The sequence below is a fragment of the Cicer arietinum genome, chromosome 5 (assembly GCF_000331145.2).
Source record: "Cicer arietinum cultivar CDC Frontier isolate Library 1 chromosome 5, Cicar.CDCFrontier_v2.0, whole genome shotgun sequence".
Taxonomy (NCBI): Eukaryota; Viridiplantae; Streptophyta; class Magnoliopsida; order Fabales; family Fabaceae; genus Cicer; species Cicer arietinum.
The window spans coordinates 44897887-44914246 of NC_021164.2; positions in this window are offsets into that span (position 1 = coordinate 44897887).

The following is a 16360-nucleotide window of genomic DNA, read 5'->3' on the forward strand; positions in this document are numbered from 1 at the left end:
GTGTTGGTATAAAGACGGTGAGAATATGATTGTCGGACCAGAGATGGTGCAACAGACCACAGCTAAAGTAAGGAAGATCAAGGAGAAAATGAAGACTTCACAAGATCGCCAGAAGAGTTACGCGGACAAGCGTCGCAGACTTTTGGAATTCGAACAGGGTGACCATGTATTTCTGAGAGTCACACCTACTACTGGAGTAGGTAGAGCCTTGAAATCGAAGAAGTTGACTCCGAAATTCATTGGACCATATCAGATTTCTGCACGAATTGGGCCGGTTGCTTATCGGATTGCATTACCTCCGATACTGTCCAATATCCATGACGTGTTTCATGTGTCGCAGTTGAGGAAATATCTCGCAGATCCATCTCACGTGATCGAACCAGACACAATCCAGCTAAAGGATAACCTGTCGTTCGAAGTACCACCCGTGAGAATTGATGACAGGAAGATTAAGCGGTTGAGGACCAAGGATGTTTCGTTGGTCAAGGTGATCTGGAACCCAATTACTGGAGATGCGACTTGGGAACTGGAGAGCAAGATGAGGGAACAACACCCAGAGTTATTTATCGATGCATAGTTTCGAGGACGAAACTAATTTTAGGGGGGGAGTAATGTAAGACCCATAATTTTAAAGTACCCTTTTATGTATTTTTGGTATATTTTGGATTTTGGCTCGGAGGCTTTTAAGCCAAAGTTAATAATATTTTGGAGTTTTATAATCAAAAAGATATTTCGATGCCAATTAGAATTTCTCGTCGATAAATAAATTGAATTTAACTGCGGAAAATACTTTACGGTGAATTTAAGGCGTTTCGGGTGAAACGGTAATTTAATAAATATCTAGATTTTGAGATATTTGTTAAGTTATATTTATTATATTTATATATGTTTGTTTGGAGGGAAAAAGAAAGGAAAACTAGAAGGAAGGAAAAGGAAAAGAAAATAGTATATAAAGGAAGGAAGGAAAAAGGAAGAAAGGAAAAGCAAAGGAAAGAAATAGAAAGGAAGGAAAACCTAAAATTTCCATCTCCTTCCTCAGGTTCACGCAAGAAAACCAAATTTCCATCCTTCTCCATTTTTCGTTTTCGTTGCTTCCTTTTCTTCAAAGCTAGTGACCCAAGGTTGGGTGAGAGTTAGATCAAGGTTTTCGCAACTCCACTCTTCCTCTTTGATTCGAAAACGAAGAAAAACGGTTTTGAGATCCAAACACAAACCCCTCCGTTTCTTCTAGATCCAAACCTCTTTTCTCGAAGAGATAGAAGGGAAAGTTGCTCACCACCACGCTACGGTGCTAGTGAACTAATTTGGAAGCGGCGTTGCGAGCGGAGATTTTACCGGAATTTCTCGCGGTACCGGAAACGCACGTTAAAGCTAACGTTGAGGTAAGGGCTCCTTCCAAACTTCTAGCTTGCATTAGGGACTTATCTGTAGTTGTGTGGGAAGGAATTTGTTAGGGTTAAATGTATCGATTTGGGGAAAAACGAAACTAGTGCGTTATGGGTAAAAACCTTAGAGTTAGGTTTTGTTTATAGTGATGAATGTTTCGTGGTAAATGAAATTTGATGTATCTGGGTGTTATGTTGCGTGATTTGTGTTCGTTGTATTTGGTGTGTTCGTACTTGATGTTTGTTAATTGGTGTGGTTGTTGTGAATTATGGTTTGAATGTGAAAGTATGTTTGAATTTGTTTCTGTGGAATTTGAAAACCATTAGAGTTAAACGAGTATTAAAAATGGGGAATCTTTTAATACCTCGGTTTACTTAATGTGTATTTGAGGAAAATGTTTAAGTTAACTGGGCGTTGAGAATGGGGAATCTCTTAATGTCTCGGTTACTTAACTATCGTTTTTGAAAATCGTTTCGGTAAATGAGTATTAAGAATGGGGAATCTCTTAATATGACTGTTTGCTTAACGTTTTGTTTTGAAAATCATTAAGTTAAATCGGTATTAAGAACGGGGAATCTCTTAATGACTTATTTAATTAATGTTGTTTGAAAGTCGTTTAAGTTAAATGGGTATTAAAAATGGGGAATCTTTTAATATCTGCATTTGCTTAACGATTGTTGTGAATGGAGTCTGTGTATGCTCATGCATTTCATTTGGTAAATTGTGTCGACCCGTGATAGGTGACACCTTGGTAAACTGTACTGACCCGTGATAGGTTGTACGTTTACGATTTACTATTTAGTAATTCGTGTTGACCCGTGATAGGTGACACCTTGGTAAACTGTACTGACCCGTGATAGGTGGTACGTTTACGAGTTACTATTTAGTAAATCGTGTTGACCCGTGATAGGTGACACCTTGGTAAACTGTACTGACCCGTGATAGGTGGTACATTTACGATTTACATTTTTGGTGAATTGTGCTGACCCGTGATAGGTGGCACCTAGGTAAACAGTACTGGTCTGTGATAGGCGGTACGTTTACGATTCCCGCTTTTTCTTTTAGTAAATCGTGTTGACCCGTGATAGGTGACACCTCGGTAAACTGTACTGACCCGTGATAGGTGGTACGTTTATGATTTACGCATTTTAGTAAATCGTGCTGACCCGTGATAGGTGGCACCTCGGTAATTGGTACTTTGGCCTGCGATAGGCGGTACAATTATGATTTACGGCCCTTCGAGGAGGGTTTTGGTTTGGAATTCCGAGTCCATGCATTTTGGCATATACGCATTGCATTAGGGTGCTTGGCACACGAGTCGTGTTTGATTGAGTTTTATGATTGAGTGATTTGAATTTGATTTATCGTGTTAATTGCGTTGAAAATGCTAAGTGTTATGTGTTGATTATTGTGTGTAAGTATGATGGTTATCGAGATCCCAATTGCCGTGGTAATCGCGTAGAAATTGCTAAGTGTTAAGTTGTGAACTTGATTAGGAATGACTTAGGTTAATTCATGAATTTTTGGAAAAATGATCAGGGAAATCGATTTCCCAATCGATTGGTATTAAGTCAGGGGCTTGGCCAAATGAACAAAATCGATTAGCCAATCGATTTTGTAATCAGTTTTTTTGAAAATCCCTTTCGAAATCGATTGCCCAATCGATTGGCCATTAAGTCAGGGGCTCAGCTATCCTGTCAATCGATTGCCCAATCGATTGAATCAAGCCAGAGTTCAAAATTTCACTAAAAACCTTCAGGAAATCGATTTGGAAATCGATTGGTATTAAGTCAGGGGCTCCGTTATCCTGTCAATCGATTGCCAAATCGATTGATTCAGCCCAGGATTCTATTTTCATTAAAAATCTTCACCCCAATCGATTGCCCAATCGATTGGCTCAGTGAAAATCCTCAGTTTTAGTTGTATGATTAATTGCTCATGAATCTATCCATGTCTTGTTTTATTATGTGTTAATTAGGAGATCGAGAACTGCATTTTACCTTCATTTTCATTGGCAATGTACTGTATGAACTTTTCGCATATTGAAAATCCTGTTAAGGTGCATGCTTAGTTGAAAAGTTGTTTTGAGCATTCAAAAACTTAATTGCTATGTGTTAACTGTTATTTTCTGGTTGGTGACCCTTTACAACTATCGTGGAAATCTGGGCTTTGCCCTCAGATGAGAGTCAGGACGGCCCTACTGGTTCGTACCCTACGGACAGGGATGGAGATGGGAACGCTTGACTGCTGTTACTTTAGGAGGATCTCACGGGGCGCGTGGAGATTACTCAGGGTGTATAGCTTTTTGGTAGGATGATCAGATTAGGATGATGTATAGGGACTAGGGGTCCTTCTTTTTGGTTTGGAGTATTTTTAGTTTGGAAAACTGTACTTATACAAATATTATCAGTTTGATATCATCTTTGGATGGGTTCCATGTACCATTTGATGTTATGTAAATGTTTTGGAATTATAATTGGAGAAACTTTTCCGCTGCGTAAATTATAATGACTCAATTATGTATCCAAAAGCATTTCCTGATTTATTTCTTTGTTCGTTTTTAATTACTTTTAGAAAAAAAAAATATACCCTCGCTTTGAAAAACGGGGTGTTACAGGATACATGTTTCTAGCTTTTTAGTTTGGTATTTTAAAAGCTCTTTATAGCTTAGATTAATATTTTTAAGCTTGTTTCTAAACTTTGGGTCGAATTTGAATTATAATTTTATTATTTGCATTTTAATTTTATTATTTGTATTTTGACTCTTGTTCGCTCTGTAGGACATAACTTAAGCTCTGGATATCGGATTGGCGCATACAGGCAGGCCTTGGAAAGCTAAAAATCATAGCTACAACGTTTGTGTTGGAAGAAAAGACCAATTCCGAACTTTATTGGGCCTAAATTGCAGATTTCATAATCTGGACTTTTGTAATAATTTTAAATAACGGGTCACTTGTTTTTAAACCCTAAAGCCCAATATCAAGTACTATATATTGGAAGTTTTGTTTCTTTTCTACAAACGGAAAAATTAGGATTCAGATTGCTACAAGAAATAAATAGTTTTTATTTTAATTTCATGGAAGGCTAATTTTATAAGATTAATCCACGGGTTCAGAGTTCGATCAACTCCTTGAGATTCAGGTTTCACTGTCAATTTCAATTCATGATTATATTCTTGTTTATTTGATTATTTGGTATTTTGATTGCTTAAATTGAATTTCAATAGGATCGATTAAGTTTATTTGACACAATTTGCTTTCGGTTTCTAATTTAATTGAATAATAATTTTGCGACGTTTGATCGTTAATTGTAATATTTTGATGATTGTGATGCTTAATCCAATCAACAAAATCAAATTCACATAGGATTGATTACGCTTGTTTGATCAATTCTTTAGTCAAATAAGAATAGAATCATGAATTAGAAATTAAACTCATTGATAGAATCTGTGATAGGTTTGAAACTCGAATAAGTGGATTAATCGTTTTGCTCATCTATTAAATCAAAAATCTAAAAAAAACCTTTTCAATTTCAACTTTCAATTCGGTTATTATTATTATATCAGAAGTCCTTGCAAAAAGATTCGAGTTATTACATTTATTTACATTTCATTAATTGTATTTGACCCGTGTGCGACCGCAGATCAAATTGGTGCAATGTCGGGGACTCTTTGATAACAATATTAACCAATAAAACCCTGTTTTCAGACGACTGTCTCGGATTGCTCCGAAATTTCACCAGAAAATCAGAAGAAAAATCAAGGAATAGGAGTCTCGTATAAGTTACTTATACAGGAAACGTCGGTCAAAATCCCACGTTTAGACTCCTTTTTTTATTTTATTTTTTTATTTTTCTTATTCTCCAAAAAATTCAAAAAAAAATTGTCGTTGCCTTTATTTGATTTTTAGAAATTGTTTATGGTATTTTTTTATTTTTTGGATTTTATTTGATAGGGTTTTTGATTTTTCACTTAAATTTTAGCAATAGGGACATTGTTGGAATTTTCAGAATTGTTATTTTGCATTGCATTGTTATGAGGATGCATGACTAGGGCTAGTTCTGTGAATCTTCATTCTTTTGAATGTGAAATAGATAGGACATTTCATTTACGTCGTAGACTTAATAGAGCTACTAGTGTTAACGAGTTAGACTCAGATAGTGAAAGTGACAACTTGCTGCAAAATATGGCTGATGCGAATAATAGAACCTTAAGATAACTTGTTGCACCTAATGTCAATTATAATGCATTGTGTATCACATATCCTAAAGTTATTGTACCATTTGAACTTAAACCTGGTTTAATACACTTGCTTCTAAAGTTTAATGGTCTTGCAGGTGAGGATCCCCACAAACACTTGAAGGAATTCCATGTTGTGTGTTCTACAATGAAGCCTCAAGGAGTCACATAAGACCACATTAAGCTGAGATCTTTCCCATTTTCACTCCAAGATGCTGCCAAGTACTGGATATAATACCTTCAACCAGGTTCTGTTACAAGTTGGAATGATCTCAAGATGTTGTTTCTAAAAAAATTCTTATATGCCTCACGAGCTGCTTCAATCAGAAAAGAAATATGTGGCATCAGACAGATTGACAGGGAATCATTACATGAGTATTGGGAGAGATTCAATAAATTAGTGTCAAGCTGTTCTCATCACCAGATTTTTGAACAATTGCTCATCCAATATTTTTATGAAGGCTTGCTACCTATGAATAGAAGCATTTTGGATGCTTCTAGTGGGGGAGCACTTGTCGATAGGACCCCAGAAGTCGCAAAGGCTTTGATTGAGAACATGTCCATTAATTCTCAGCAGTTTACAACTAGAAGCAATTCAACAGTGTTGACAAGGGGTGTGAATGAAATTCAAGCTTCTTCCCACAAGAATTTAGAAGGCAAACTTGATGAGCTTACATCTTTAGTAAAAAAATTGGCAATAGGTAAAACCTAAGTAGTGGTCTGTGGTATTTGCACTTCTCCAGAGCATCCTATAAATTCATGTCCTACATTGCAAGAAGATCCAATTGCTGATGCTCCTCAAGCATATGCAGCAAATATATACAATCCTTAAGCCAACTGTGATATGTCATCTAACAGGTACAATCCTGGTTGGAGAAACCATCCCAACCTGAGATGGGGGAATTCATCTGCACAACAGCAACTTAGGCAGCAACAGCAAAATATTCCACAACAGCAAAACAATGCACCTTCATTAGAGGACCTCGTTAAGTTGATGGCTGTCCAGAATCTCCAACTTCAATAAAGAACAGATTCCACCATTCAAAATTTGAAAACAAAAATTGGTCTGCTAGCCACTTCAATTAATCAATTGCAGACCCAGGGGTCAAACCAATTGTCTGCACAGTCAGTAGTAAATTCAAATGCTTCCAATGTCAGTGCAATTACATTGAGGTCTGGGAAAGCTGTTGAAATACCAAAGGTACCTGAAACTGCAGTGAAAAATAACAAGGTTGCTGAGAACACTTTGATATATGAAAATGTTGATGTTGAGAAAAATATACCACTTCCTTTTCCTCAAAGGGCATTGAAGACTGAGAAAATGGACGAGGAAGATAAGGACAATGAGATATTGGATACATTTAGGAAGGTGGAAGTGAATATTCCCCTCCTTGAAGCAATTAAACAGATTCCAAGATATGCAAAAAATTTAAAAGATTTGTGCACACATAAGAGAAGGTTAAAAGGTAATGAAAGAGTAAACATGGGGAGAAATGTTTCAGCACTCATTCAACCTATGCCTAAAAAATGCAAAGATCTAGGAACTTTTTCATTTCATGTATCATAGGCAATAGTCAATTTGAAAATGCTATGTTAGATTTAGGAGCTTCCATTAATGTTATGCCTACATCTATTTTAACTCTCTTACTCTTGGACCTTTTACAGAGTACAGGTGTTACCATTCAATTGGCGAACAGGAGCAATGCTCGTCCTGCTGGACTTATGGATGATGTACTTGTTTGAGTTAATGAATTAATATTTCCTGCAAATTTTTACATTCTGGACATGGAGGGAGATAATAAATCCAACAGGGCGCCTATCATCTTAGGCATTTCATTCTTGAAAACTGCTAGAACAAAAATTGATGTGCATGCTGGAACTTTATCCATAGAATTTGATGATAGCATTATAAAATTTAACATCTTTGATGCTATGAAAACCCCATGCAAGAGCATTCTATTTTTTACCCTGATATGTTTGCTACTGATTTTCCTTCATTGTATGGTGTTAATGATACTTATACTTGTGAATACTTCGTTGATGACATTTACCCTGATATGTTTGCTACTGATTTTCCTTCATTGTATGGTGTTAATGATACTTATACTTGTGAATACTTCGTTGATGACATTTACCCTGATATGTTTGCTACTGATTTTCCTTCATTGTATGGTGTTAATGATACTTATACTTGTGAATTCTGTACAGATACTCAATTGTGATATGTGTGTGCTGAGATCGAAGCTTCCTTGTAGGTTGATCATTGTGCTGATATTGATATTTCTACTAACATAATTGATTTTGCATACTTAGCTTCGGCCACTGGTGTTGTACCTTCCATTGAACAACCACCGACTATAGATCTTAAACCACTTCCTAAAAATTTGAAATATGCGTATTTAGAAGGAATTGGCAAGTTACGTGTGATTATTTCAGCCAAACTTGAAGATGAACAGGAAGAGAAGTTGCTGCAGATTTTGAGAAAACACAGAAAGACAATCAAATGGACCTTGGCTAACATTCCTGGTATTAGCCCATCCATGTGTATGCATAGGATACTACTGGAGGATGGGGTAAAATCAATCAGGCAGCCCCAAAGGCAACTTAACCTATTAATTTTGGATGTTGTAAAAAAAAAGTGACCAAGCTCTTGCAAGCAGGCATTATATACCTTATCTCTGATAGTCAATGGGTGAGTCCGGTGCAGGTAGTCCCTAAGAAAACTGGACTCAGAGTGATTAAAAATAAAAATAATGAACTTATCCCCACACAATTGCAAAATACCTGGAGGGTATGCATCGATTACAGGAGACTAAACTAGGCAACTAGAAAGGATCATTTTTCTTTACCATTCATTGATCAGATGCTTGAACGGTTGACTGGTTTTTACAGGCGCTTTATCAAGGATTTCAGCAAGATAGCTCTTCCACTGTCAAATTTGCTGCAAAAAGATGTCAGTTTCACCTTTGATGACAAATGCAAGAAGGCGTTTGATTTCTTAAAGGCAGCATTGACCTCTACTCTCATAATTCAGCCACCCAATTGGACCCTCCCTTTTGAAATTATGTGTGATGCATCTAACTGTGCAATGGGAGCAGTCCTTGCACCAAGGGTTGGTAAGGTTGCCCATGTTATTTATTATGCTTCTAGGACTTTAGATTCTGCACAAGCTAATTATACTACCACTAAAAAGGAACTTTTAGCTATTGTTTTTGTACTTGATAAGTTTAGATCGTATTTGTTACATTCGAAGGTAGTTGTTTTTACTGACCATGCAACTTTAAAGTTCTTGCTGAAGAAACCAAAAGCAAAATCGAGATTGACCCAATGGATGTTGTTACTGCAAGAATTTTATTTAGAGATTAAAGATAAGAGTGGAGCTGAAAATTTGGTGGCAGATCATTTGAGCAGAATAGAAATGGACGAGGACCCCATCCCCATTCAAGATGACTCCCCTGATGAGCAACTACTACAGTTGCGTGAGGTAACTCCTTGGTTCGCCAATTTAGTTAATTATCTAGTTGTTGGAGTCTTTCCTGCAGATGTATCCAAAACACAAATAAACAAACGTAAAAGTGATGTCAAATACTATGTGTGGGATGATCCATATATGTGGAAATTATGTAGTGATCAGGTGATTAGGAAATGTGTTTCCCACCATGAGGCTCGATCCATTCTTCATTTTTGTCATGCCTCTCAAGTTGGGGGACATTTTGGTCCTCAACGGACAACAAGAAAAGTCTTAGACTCGGGTTTCTTTTGGCCCACTTTGTTTAAAGATGCTTTTGAGATTTACAAAATTGCGAACAGTGTCAAATAGCAGGAACAGCAATCACTCGTAGGAGTGAGATGCCTCAACAACCTATGCTTTTCTGTGAAGTATTTGATGTGTGGGGCATTGACTTTATGGGCCCTTTTCCTGTATCTTTTGGTTTTGTCTATATTTTACTAGCTGTTGATTATGTTTGAAGTGGGTGGAAGAAATACCCACTAGGATGAATTATTCTAAAGTTGTTGCAGGTTTTATCAGATCAAATATTTTTTTGCAGGTTTGGAATACCTTGAGCCATCATAAGTGATCAAGGAACTCATTTTTGCAAATGCACCATGGACGTTTTGCTTCGAAAGTATGGGGTTGTGCACAGAGTTTCTACACCTTTTCTTCCTCAAACTAATGGACAAGCTGAAATCTCAAACAGGGAAATCAAATAGATCTTAAAAAAATGGTGCAGCCAAATAGGAAAGACAGGAGCCACTGATTTGAAAAAGCTCTTTGAGCTCATAGAACAGCCTACAAAATACTAATAGGGATGTCCCCTTATCGACTTGTGTTTGGTAAGGCATTTCACCTCCCAGTGGAAATAGAGTACCGTGCTTAGTGGGCGGTTAAGAGTTGTAACCTTGAGATGGAGAAAGTAAGTTTGGAGAGAAAGCTTCAATTGCAACAACTTGAAGAGCTTATACTTGAAGCTTATGAGAACTCTCGGATCTATAAGGAGAAAACTAATTACTTTCATGATAAGATGATTTCTATGAAGGAATTTTCCATTGGCCAAAAAGTTTTATTGTTCAACTCCCATTTTAAAATTATGGCTGGGAAACTTCAATCCAAGTGGATTGGCCATTTGTTGTTACTAACATTTTTCCTCATGGTGTAGTGGAAATTAAAAGTAAATGGACAACGCCTCAAGCTATTCCATGAGAGCTTTGTGCTTGAAGATGCTACCATAGAAGAACTCTCATTGGAAAAACCCACCTACACTGAAGTTTGAACATGGAGCTCCTTTTTTTTACTCTTATTTTATACTTGTTACTTTCATTGAGGATAATGTGTAATTTAAGTGTGGAGGTATTATTTAGAATTATAGTATTTAGATTTTATTTGTTTTAGCATCTTATTTGATGTATTTCAAAAATAATAATAATAATAATAATAATAATAAATAAATAAATAAAAATGGACATTGCACTGCATGCTTTTTCTTCAGATTTTGTGGTTGTAAATGTTGAGAGTTTGTTTGGACTAGCATGATTGGATAGTATTTTTGCATTCTTGGTAAAATAAATTAGATTAAAATGCTAAATTGTGTATCATTTGTGATAGGTCATTACACTACAAGAAAAATTACCTACGGCAAATTTTATCTTTACCCACGGACTATCCATAGGTAACGTAAATTTACCTACGGATTACCCACGGACACGAGTTCGTAGCTAAATCGCTCGTAGGAAAATATTTACCGACGGACAAGCTGTGGGACACACTTACCTAGGGATTCTCCGTGGGTAATATGACCCACTGAGTCTCCGTGGGTAACGTTACCCATAGATTTGCCGTAGGTAAAATAGTAGATAGTTATCGACGGAAAAGTCGTAGGTTACGTTACCCACGAATCATCCGTGACAAGTCTACTATTTTATATTTAATATTGATAATTTTATCCATGAATTGTCCGTGGGTAATGAAAAATGATTTTAATTCTATTTTTGTTTTTTTACGGTTTCCTGTATTTTTTAATATATATTTAAAATTAATTGTAAGCATATTAAACATCATTGTCAAAACAAAGTGAAATATTATGTAAATAAGTTTCTCCCACCCAAGTTTCAAAATACACAACCAAAATACACATTGTCACTACTACAACTTGCACTACCACTACACATAACTATAAGTTTCAAAATACACATAATCAAAATACACATTGTCACTACCATAAGTTTCAAAGTACTACTATACAAAACTAACAATGAAATAAGTACTACTCATCGCCGTCATCATCGTTAGACTCATCCTCGTCATAATCTGGATGACGACGACGACGGGATGACTCAGCCTGTATGGAAGCAACACTTTTTGCCAATGTTGCTAGCTGTATCTGGAGCTCTTTAGTGCGTTGCTCATCCTCTTGTCGACGTTGCTCTGCTTTCCTTAGCTCCTCCCGCGCCTCTCGTCCAAAACATCGAATCCATGAACTTTTCTGGAAGCAAATACTTCCATAAATAAATTTGATAAAAAGCACAATCCCTGAATAGAGAAGCTCCCCATCCAAATACTCAAGCTGCAAATTGAAAATAAGATATTAAGGAACAAAATAGCAGCAAAATGACAATGCTTCCTAGGTGACATAAGAAAATCTCCACAAAAACAACTGACAAGAATAGGATTTGGCTGGGCTCCTTCAACTGCAGGGTTTACTACTCTAGAGAGTAGAGAGTAAAGTGCACAGTTACAAATCTAACCAAGGGTTGATTTTGTAATAAAAATACTTGCATTTATACAACAAATAACAAAATTGTTATAACTAATTATTAATTGTCCAATCAATATTCATAACTCTGCCACTCTTTAGAGAGGCTAAAACCATAAGAATAAGATCAGTAACACATACAAAAAATAAAACCCCCTTGGGAGCAGTCTCTGTCATAGAACAGTAAAGCATGACAATATAAATTGATTACAAGACCCAAACAGATAACACTCACCTTACTAGTGGCATGAAAGAAGAGGAAAATAATTAAAAATGCACCGTGTCAACTACTGCCAAGTTTTCGAGTAAGATCATAAGCTTAGATAATGTAACTTCAATACCATACAAATTATTTATTAGAGCTGATCCCACCAGAAACCGTCTCATACATTTATTTATTTTCACTTGCTCCTGCACTTCATAAGCAAGTCCGGCTCCTATTCTACTATATTAACTATATTTCATTCAACCATCTTAATTTTTATTCTTTGTTTGAAAGTCGCATTCAATATATCAATATACTAGATATTAATAATAAACTGTATTTTAGTCAATAAGATAATCTGCAATTTCATAAATAAAATATATAGTCAACGGAAAGAATACTAACATTCAAAAGAACTTAATCATCAAAATTAATGAAATCATTACAGGAAAAGTTGTATGATGTGAGGTACATAATATGGTCTGAGCAGTAGTTTCATTCTACTGTAAGAACACTATAAACCTCTAATTAAAGCAAGTCTCAAATGAAATTGTAATGATAATATTTTATCATTACCTTTGAGTCTACCTCTCACAGGCTCAAGAATCCCATTCTACAAGCATTACAAAATGAAAACAATTCAATAACAGCTTTCCTGACTGGATTTATCAGACATCTTCTAATGTAAAATGTTTCCCTCTGCATTTTAATTTGTTTAATTTCCAAAATGAAGAAAAGTAAACAAAAATTAGTAAATAACCTAAGTTGATGTATTGTAACCGCTTCCAATACTTCCATGACCTTGGTGTAACAAGGTATAGACCTTGGAACAAAATAATAATGGAGAGACAATATCAACAACAGAAAATAAGCATGCAACAAAGACAGCCTATTTATTTGAAAGCATTCCATATCTTTAAAAATAAATGCAAGGTTTAGCAAGGCATATATATTAAGATAAATAGACAAATCTCAACAAAACTTGATATAATAGAAAGAACTGTTATTTCTTATCTTTATTTGATAAACTTGTTATACTTTGCCAAATGGCTGGACCTTCAGGATGCACATTCACAAAGTATTTTACAAACCGTTTTTCATTAGATGAAACTATGCTACTCAAGTTTAACTCAGGATTTATTGCATTCCTCGTCTTCAACCACTCATACATTGAAAATCTTGCAGTAATTTTGTCCAAATCATGGCAAAAGTATGTCGGGTATCCCAAAAGACATTCTATTGGGTAACCTAAAACATTTATTAAGAAATCAATCTTCTTTTGAATTAAAGTTCTCTTCAGATTTAGAATCACAGGAACTCGCTTTATCATTTCAACCACTCTGTTATAATCCAAACCAGCTTCTACCAGGCAATCGAATCTCTCTTGTAACTGATCACCTCTCCCTTTAAACACCTTCACCGCTTCTTCCATCTCCTCAGAGTTCTCAAGATACCCCAATTTCAACAAGAAAGTTGTTTTCTCCAAATAACAACGCGGGTCATCATAGTAGTCCCTTCTAGTCCCCTTCTGTTCCGGTTTTGAAGCCAATCTAATAAACTCTAGTGGATCATCCTTTATGATTTGGCATAATTCAGCTTTTCCGATTCCTAACTCCTTGCAAACAGTTTTATGACCTTTTATATGTTTGCTCAGAACATGCATGTACTTAGACAACTCTAACTTAAACCCTATAACAACTCACTTCACTTGATTGTAACAAAAACATAAATGAAAATACAAAATTAGTCACCTAATAGCAATTTAAACAAATATATACACTATTAAGTAACATGAACAGATAATGCAACAGAGATTGGTTCAGAGATTGTAAACATGAACAACAACCAAGTAACAGAGATTGGTTCAGCAGTAAACAGAGATTGAACATGAACAACAACCTAATATCCTAATTAACAGAAAACTGCAACTAACTGCCATAACAGAAAACTGCAACTAACTTTTCTAAAGCTATGAGCAACTCTAACTTAAACCCTATAACAACTCACTTCACTTGATTGTAACAAAAACAGCAAGTAATTCAATATCAGATAGCAGTGAAAAATCACAATACACGTTGCATTCATCTTCCATTAATGAAACATAGTTTGAATATGGAAGAATCAGATAGCAGCTAGTAAACGTAATAATCAAAACAACCTCAAATTCAGATTTTCTAAAAAATATATGATGGAGATCGAGATGGAACAAGAACTAACACATGCTAGAAATCAACAGTTAAACATGAACACAGTACCTAACTATCCTAATTGAACATGAACAGCAACCAAGTTAGGGTTTTCAATACAAATTGGGGCTTTTTCAGTAAGACTCGATTTCAGTAAAAATTTATTTCAGAAAATGAAAAGATATTAAAGGAAGATAACTTACCTTAAGAGATAGCGATCATCACGGCGGAGCGAAGCAGGGATGCGGAGGGTTCGGACAAGAAGAAGGAGCGAAGCGAAGCAGCTCGAACGAGAAGGCTTTGGGATGCGGAGGAACGAGACGGGCTTTGGGATGCGGAGGAGCTTAGGGCTTAGGGCTTAGGGCTCATACGATTCGGACAAGAAGAAGGGAGGGAAGAAGGGCTCTCATACGATTCGAACAAGAAGAAGGGAGGGAAGAAGGCGATTCGGACAAGAAGAAGGGGTTAGGGCTCATACGATTTCTGGGTTTACCTTGTACAATTTCTGGGTATTGAGAAATTTCTGGGTTCTGGAAGCATTTAGAAGGCAGCTTATGTTAACTTGATGAAATTAATTTAGTATCAGTTGGGGACCTTTTTTAAAAAATTAAACAGAATTTTTTTATAAAAAATAGACATTACCTACGGATAAGCTGTAGGTAAAATAATACGAAAATTTTTGGCAAAATTTAAGTTAGGATTGTATTTTTTTTTTCATTACCCACGGATTTTTTAATTTTAGCCACGAAATTACCGTGGTAATTAATTAAAAAAATAAAAATTATTTTATACAATAATACACACGGTTTTTCCGTGGGTAACAACTAATTTACCCACGGATTCTGATCCGTGGCTAATTTTCCGTAGGTATTGAAATGTTTTCTTGTAGTGTTAACCTTTGTGAGATTTTTTAGCCTTATTATGAATGGAATACATTTTTCCATCTTTTTTTTCTTGTGTGTTATATCACTCATGATTGCTAGTTACGCCAGAACTTGACTTGACTATTGTCCGCATGCATATATTGAAATGATATAGGCATTTGTTTCTTAATTATGCTACTAGCCAAATAAACTTACCCTACAATTATCAATTTGTTTAAGCTCATTTGAGCCTAATTATCTCATTCTTTGTTATATAGCTCATTACAAGCCTAAAAGTGAAAAACAATGAATTGACCTAATTTTGGGGGATAAATGAGTTTTTCCTTAAATAAGGGTAGGGGTGCTCAACTTGTTTGTTTAAATTTGAGAGTTATGAAAGAGAAAAAAAAATAAAAAGAGAAAGAGAAAAAGAAAGGTAAAAAATATATATATATATGAGGAAAAATGGTTGTGTTGTGAGCAAAGATAGTGTGAAAATAAAAGTCATGTTTTTTTTCTAAAAGTGAAAAACAATGAATTGACTCAATCTTGGGGGATAAATGAGTATTTCCTTACATAAGTGTAGGGGTGCTCAACTTGTTTGTTTAAATTTGAGGGTTATGAAAAACAAAAACAAAAATAATATATATATGAGGAAAAATGGTTGTGTTGTGAGCAAAGATAGTGTGAAAATAAAAGTCAATGATGTTTTGTTAAGTTACTTCTTAATGTTGTTTTTCTCTCTTCATCATTACTCTTTTATCCTCTTTTATTTTTAGCCCTAGTCTCCTTAGGATTATTTCACCCTAACATTGGCCACGTTACAACCTGAATAAAGACCTTTTGATCATTATGTGCATGTGTTTCAAATATAGATTATAGAGGCTTGTCAAGCCTATGGTAGTGCTAGCTTTCATGATGTGTTTTGAATGTAAACAGTAGCCCAAACACTTTGAGTGTAAACAATAGCCCAAACACTTTGAGTGTAAACACTTTGAGAGAATTTTATATCCTGGGAGGACTTTATCACTTATGATGCATTCTTTAGTTAACTTGTCCTCTTGTTTACCTTGGTTGTGATAAAAAAAACTATTCATGATTTCCTTAAGCTAGAATTTTTTTTTTCTCTCACCACTTTGTATTCATAAGAATATTTGGAATCGCATGCATTGCTTTGCTCGGAGTGCAAAGGTTTAAGTGTGGGGGAATTTGATTATAGCATTTGGACACAT